This window comes from Denticeps clupeoides, chromosome 8 (assembly GCF_900700375.1).
Source record: "Denticeps clupeoides chromosome 8, fDenClu1.1, whole genome shotgun sequence".
Taxonomy (NCBI): domain Eukaryota; kingdom Metazoa; phylum Chordata; class Actinopteri; order Clupeiformes; family Denticipitidae; genus Denticeps; species Denticeps clupeoides.
In genome coordinates this window covers 18,206,440-18,214,011 of record NC_041714.1, presented here as the reverse complement: position 1 = coordinate 18,214,011, position 7,572 = coordinate 18,206,440, and positions in this window count along the sequence as shown.

The following is a 7,572-nucleotide window of genomic DNA, read 5'->3' as shown; positions in this document are numbered from 1 at the left end:
GCAGCTCGTGATCTTGAATAGGCCGAGTTTCTGTGGAAACATGCAGCTGGCGGTATGACACAGTCCCAAGAGGCATAGTCTACAGATCCGAAGGCATTCGGTTACCCATGTTGCCCCTGTGATACAACACATGGCTGCGCAGCCAGGCTGAAAGTCCAGCTGAGACAGAAGAGCTTGAAGGCATCATGTGGAACACATGGATGGACCGGGGAATGTGTAAAAGCCCCCATACGTCACCAGACGGCAAGACTATTGCGGATTTGTATACAGAATTTATGGACTCTGTAAAAAGGACATAATAACCAATACCAGGTACCAAAATTGCAGTGGACGATGCCTTATAAATTATACCTATAAGGTCAGGAAGGAAACAAGGGTGGGGGAGGAGCCAACAAGAGGAGCCTGGAGGGAAAGAACAAAGCAAAAACAAACCAATACGTCCCCATGACCCAACACATAATACCCAACACATAAAAATACCAAAACCCCAGTTTGCTAAAAACACAGAACACAAAAATGAAGCATACAGCAGGGTTTAGGAATGAGACAGGGCAGCAGAAATCATATTGTCGATGCCTTTTTTATGGCAAATGGCCAGAAGGTAATTCTCGGCCACCAAGGATGACTGCATTAGCCGACGGTGGTGGTTGTATATTCTAGACAAGAACATTATAGGGTTATAGGCCATATACACAACCTTGGGAGGAGAGCTAGAACATACATATACATTAACCTGCTGTAATGCTCACAGCATAGTGAGGGTCACCTTCTCAACATTGGAGTAAGCTGAACTTGTGGGAGAATTTGCTCACTGGGTGATCTACTCCATGTTCATCTTGCTGAAGCAGGACTGCACCTGCCCCCAAAGCACTTGCATCGACCTCCAACGTGACCAGGAGAGCTTTTATACTTTCAAATGCATGCTCAGACAAGCAACCTTTGGGCTAGCAGACCAGAGACTGGATCAGGGTAATTATGTACTTGTAGAATATGTAAAATAATATCTAATAAAGGTGGTACCAGAACAATGTGATTAGTAACATTGAACATGGGTGGTAAACATGGCAACAGGTCAGAATGGGGCAGGCTCTTCCTTCTCTACCGCCATACGGTGCAAGGCCAGAGCGTGCTCATACTCGTGCTTCATGGCCTTCTCCTGTGCCTCCAGCTGCAAATGAAAAACACACAGTGTCACTCACGCATGGTCACGTAACCCACTCGAGTTAAAAACCCACAGAAATGCAGCTTTCGCCCGAGTACCCACTAGTTCATCCATCACCTGTTCCTTGCTAGTTGGAGTAGTTATGGGAGTAGAATCGACGACCTGGTCACCATGGGTGGTAGTAGCCTAGTGGGTAACACACTGGCCTATGAACCAGAAGATCCAGGTTCAAATCCCACTTACTACCATTGTGTCCCTGAGCAAGACACTTAACCCTGAGTGTCTCCAGGGGGAACTGTCCCTGCAACAACTGACTGTAAGTCGCTCTGGATAAGGGCGTCTGATAAATGCTTTAAATGTCACCAACCATCACACCCTGCTCTGCTAAGGACTCCAAGAGAGTTTGGTAAAGATCCTGTTTAATCATGAGATGCGAGGCTCAGCACCGTTAAAATGAGCATCAACCCTTCATCAACCATTCGTGATGATGATCCTGGAGTTTTGCATTTTGCTCTTACTGACTGACATTAAGGTATACTTTATTATTTGGAGAGTTGTGGGCTGCGCCGGATGTACCACTGAGACCCATCGTGCTGCAGTGCATTAGTCTGGGTTAATGAGGGAAACGGCTTTCTTCACTCACTGCACTCTTGAGCTCTGTAATGACTGGAGAGCAGTGAGTGCGTCAGTTCATTTGAATCCCAATTAGGCCTTGTGCTGACTGGTTAATTGTTTGTTTTCTGGTTCTGGGGTAATTAGATTTAAAATATGCCAGGGGAGACATGCTCATTTCTAATGAACTCATTAAATTTGGAGATTTTGACTCTCCTCCTCTGACACTAAACTCACCCAAGGTCGGTCCTTCTCCCAGAGAGCAAATTATGCCTCCCATGTCTGAATTACCGGAGCATTTTTTTAAACATTCTTTTTACAGTTCTGGTTTGCGGCTGTGATCAACGTTTGAATCCACTGGCGCTTCCAGCCCGAGTTCTTCTTGGAGTGCAGCTGAAGGAACTAGACACCTGGAGAGCTCCCGCAAGAACGAATTTCCCCACGGGAAAGTTTTTCTGGTTGCATTTCCACCACCAGAAGGAAAATTGATGTAAGTTTGTCAAATGAGAGAAAAAACTATTTCTCTCATTTTTCTCTCATAACAACAAAGTGAAGTGATTGTCACTTGTGATACACAGCAACACAGCACACGGTGCACACAGTGAAATTTGTCACTGTGCATTTAACCCATCACCCTTGGTGAGCAGTGGGCAGCCATGACAGGCACCCATGATTCGAACCGGCAAACTTCTGATTACAGGGCCAGCAAAAATGATCCACTTTACTGATGTGTTGTATCAGTGCAACACCTCCCAAGCTGCGTCACTACAAGAAGGGCAATGATCTGTTTAAAACAGACCTGATGTGACTCATGGGTTGAAAACTCCAACATGTACTCAACCAATCAGATTCCTACTACATACTGGTAATTCCCAGTGAAGCGAATTAGACTGTACACTGAAGTGGGAGATAAACTAGAGCCACAGTGGTTCCTAGTTTGTCTAATTAGGGAGAACTTCTGCCAACTGGTCCTTAGAACTGCAAAACGGCTCCTCCAGCGTCTCTTGACTCTTGTTCTCTAGGTGTGAATGGTTTAGGTGGATTGCCTGTTGTCAGAATAATGGGTGCTGCTGTCACTGGACTGCCATTGGGCTTCTTTGTAGCTCTCAGCCTCTCTGTAGCTTCCCCGTCTTCGGAGGAAACAGTCCCATTTCTCACTCTGTCAGACGGATGTTGGGGATTGAGTGATAGTTCCGACAGAGTGGAATACGCAGTGGCACATCGTGGCCGTCTGTTGGCACATGCCGGTGGAATAAAGTGCGCAGAAAAGTGTTCTTTTTACAGACAGACAGATCAGCGATGGAACAGGAGGTCAGCTGTCTGACTGCTTTAGGTGACAGCAGCTGAGCTTTGAAAGTGGAGAGAATGTTCGTCCCAAAACAAGCAGTCTTTTAAATGGCCTGTGATCAGGTACAAACCCCAGCAATCTCCCAGAGGATTGTGTACCAGTGTTTATATAAAAATGAACCCGTCTCATCCCTGAGAGGCTGTCATGTCTCTGGCTCAATAAGGATTGATCCTGCTGACTGTTTTAGATGCATGGGGCTGCTGCAGGATATGAAAACTGTCTTTATTTTGGCCCTTTTTTATACCTCACTGCCACTATTAAACTCCTCTTGCTATTTTAGGTTTTGGAGTTTTGTGGCGATGAGGGCAGTGAGTCTGCAGCTTCATTGAAGACTTTTCCCAGTTGAACTCTGCCCAATTCCACCTTCTTATACCTGTCTCTTGGGCGGATTCAGCTGCTGAATAAAGAGATCAACCCTCTGAGATGGGATTTTTTCCACTACACTACCCCCATGGAGGCTGGTGTATCCTCCCCTGTGGACTTCCTGTCAGATCACCAGTGGGACAGAAAACATTATCATTATTGCAATATTCATTGTCAGCAACTTTGGTATTAATGTTTCATGCATTTTACACAAAAAACGGTGCACAAAAAATCTTTACATTGAGAACTTTTTGAACGTCTGGCTATGGGATTACTTTGAACGTCTGGCTGGGGACCATTTTAATCAAAGCTTGTCCCAGCAGAAGGGGTGAGGGCACACTCTAGTTTGGTTGGGTCCACTTACTAGGTACTTTTAAAGGTAGTGTAGCTGGGGGACACCTACAGCTGTCTCTTGGTCTTTGCCACATAGTTTCATATGTTCTCCTTAGTGGCCAACGTGGTGCTTACTGCCCCTCTGAAGACTTCCAGATTCTCTCTTGTTTGGTTCTGCTGTGTGGGGTGTAAATACATGAATCGAGTGGATTGACTGAAAGGGAATGTGAGAAGGGAAAAGGATTTCTCAGATCCTCCAGAACATGGCTGTGTTCTGTTGCCACGTCCACTCCCACATCATCCAAGCTGTAACAACAGTCGCAGTCTAAGGTCTCGGAGCCATGAATATTTCAAACTGCATTGAGCCCCAGTACATCCAGACTGCCTTCCCTGAGGCAGAGACTGCTGCCTTCCTCATGCCATTAATGCTGAGAGCCAGTCTTATCCATGTGGTTAGATGGAAGAGGCACACACTCACTTATGTGAAAACTAGGGAATGCAGTCTGACATTTTTTTTCTCATTCATTCAGCATCGTAAATAATCTGCAATTCTGCTTATTAGTTATAAATTTAATTAATATGAAAGTGAAGTTATTGTCATGCACAGCACAGCACATGGTGCAGACAACGAAATGTGTCCTCTGCTTTTAACCATCACCCTTGGTGAGCAGTGAGCAGCCATGACAGGCACCCGGGGAGCAGTGTGTGGGGACAGTACTTTGCTCAGTGGTACCTCGACACATCAGGATTTGAACCGGCAACCTTCTGATTACAATGCCGCTTCCTTAACCGCTAGGCCACCACTGCCTGTGAAGAGGACTGAAATTCTGGTCTTTAATTTAATTTATATTTTATAAATTTTTTATACAATTTTATCGACTTGGATAGCTGGCACAGACCGGGTACTGGCAAAAAAAAATGTACAAACAAATGTTCTCCTCACACTCAACTCTTTGATTAATTTTCCCTGTCGCTAACATTAGTTTTTTTTTTTACAGCAGGGCTAGAATGTTTGCAGCAAAATTCCCCTCATTCATGGAGAAGAAAACCAGGACCATGACCACTCTGTAATTTTTCAGCCCATCGATCACTGCAGAGAATCTTCGGTATAGGCCTACTGCTGGTCGAAATCTTAGTGAAATCCTTGACCCATGCGTTATCAAACCAAAATGTCAACAGCATTTTGAATATAATGTAAAATTACAACAAGAGCTTGTAATCAGCAGCCCTTAGAGACCTGACACCCATCATTCCTGCTGTAACCAATAATAAACCAAAGAAATGCTTTAAATCACGGTGGGCAGTAACATTTTTGTGTTGGTTCTCATGAACCGTTACTTTGAAGTGTTGGTTCAAAGAGGATGGATTTTCTTTTGTGAAATGCTTTAGGCCATATGCTGTATTCATCAAGGAAGATAAAAGCGATCATCATAAACTACTTCTACACTGTCAATCAAGTTCAAAGTGCTGCTGCTCAGCTTATATGGCTCAGCTTGGCTATGGTAATAATGATAATGACAGATGACCATTCTTCACCCATGACCATATTTACATGTTTATTATATATTATGCTTTTCCAAATGCATATTAAAGTATATATTATTGACAAGTTTACCGTGCATGAACAACATGACTACATGACAACATGACAATGACAACATGACAACATGACAACATGACTCTTGCTATTTACCTAGACAACTCGCAGCTCTCTCCTTCTGCAACAGCCCGCAACCTTGGCGTAACAATAGACAACCAACTCTCCTTCTCAACTCACATCAGCAATCTTTCCCGCTCATGTAGATTCCTTCTCTACAATATCAGACGAATCCGCCCTTACCTGTCAACCCAGGCCACCCAACTACTGGTTCAGTCCTTAGTAATCTCACGACTGGACTACTGCAACTCCCTTCTAGCTGGTCTACCTCTATGTACCATCCGACCTCTACAACTCATACAAAATGCAGCAGCACGACTGATCTTCAACCTTCCCAAATTCTCCCATACCACCCCTCTGCTACGTTCCCTTCACTGGCTCCCAGTAGCTGCACGCATCAGGTTCAAAATACTGATGCTGGCCTACAAAGCCAAACATGGAGCAGCACCATCCTACCTCACAGCCCTCATTACACCTCGCACTGCACCTCGTCTACTCCGAGCCTCCAGTACTGCTCGCCTGGTCCCTCCATCTCTGAAGGTAAAAGGAAAACATTCATCCAGACTCTTCTCCGTCTTGGCCCCTCGGTGGTGGAATGAACTTCCCCTCGAGGTCAGAACAGCTCAGTCACTGAGCACCTTCAAACGGCAGCTCAAGACCTTCCTCTTTAAAGAATATTTAGATTAAATTGTAATTTTCTTGTCAAACTTTGTGTACAGAATCTACAACAGAGTGAATTAAATAGATGTATTCATAGTTGGGGTCCTAGTGAACCGGAATTGATCTCTTCATCGATGGTAACTTGAAAGCACGTTGTAAGTCGCTCTGGATAAGGGCGTCTGCCAAATGCCGTAAATGTAAAATGACTATCCTCAAAAATGTTGGGGTATGTTACCCATATGACTGCTTGTGTACCTAGGGGCACCGAGTAGGGGATGAGACAGGGATCTATTTAAACAGTTAAGGCCAAAATTATTAGCTCCCTAGGGATTATGGAAAGATTTTACAAAATTTCTTCTCAATGTTTGCAGCATTGATGAAACTTGATATAATCAAACATTCACCAGTCCCACCGTAGTCACACTTGCCTATAAACTACTACCTTTGTGTCCCTGAGCAAGACCCTTATCCCTGAGTGTCAGTCACTACTGATTGTAAGTCACTCTGGATAAGGGTGTCTGATAAATGCTGTAAATGTGCAATCAAATCTTTCCAGTTACCACTGGTATGATGACCACGCCACTAGTGGCTTGTGTCATCTTCCTATGCCACCTGGAATGTGTCCTCTACTGCTTGGTGCTGTTCCTTGACCATGAAACCTACAGGTACATTACACAACAGAAAAGATCTAGAATGACTGCCCTCAAATCACAGTTCATGTGGGGTAATGGCGGGCACACCACGTGGATCTGGCCCTGTTTGTTAGCAGGAAGGGGCCAGCCAAGTGTGAAATATGCATTTCAAACGAATTTCAGCTAATTATGCCAGAGTGCTATGTGACAAAACTGTTCAACCTCACATTGCTTCTCTAAATAACAGATGTCACTACACAGCACTTCCCAAACAGACAAGATGCCAAGGAAGCACTTTCATCAGTGTTGACTGGATTTCTGGATCTTCTGTGTGGTTCAGAACCAAGCAGGTGGGAACTTTTTAGCCTTTCTTCAATTGAGGCATCTGTCCTTCTAGCAGCACCTTCTGCAGTTAATTCAGACAACCCAGTTACAGAGGCCTGACACAGGATAATTGCTTTTTTTTGCTGTTGAAATGAAGATATGAATTCATAAATTATGGATTGCAAATTTTCCACAAGAAAGATCATCTGTCCCTGATGGCTTCAAATATAATACGTTCCTTCTGATTGCTGGTTTGGGCATATTTTGCTAAAAGAATAAGAATACATTTTGAAGAAGAATAATAAAGAGCGTATCTTTATTTGCCAAGTAAGCCTCTGTGAATCCGACAATTCAACTTGTGTGTTCAGCAGTTTAACTGAACAAAGTTGACTTTGGCACTGTGGGTTTGACTAACACTGCAACACCTAAAAAGCCTGAAATGTTTCAGCCTGTTTCAGCTTCTCTGCTGCTCACAGGCTGT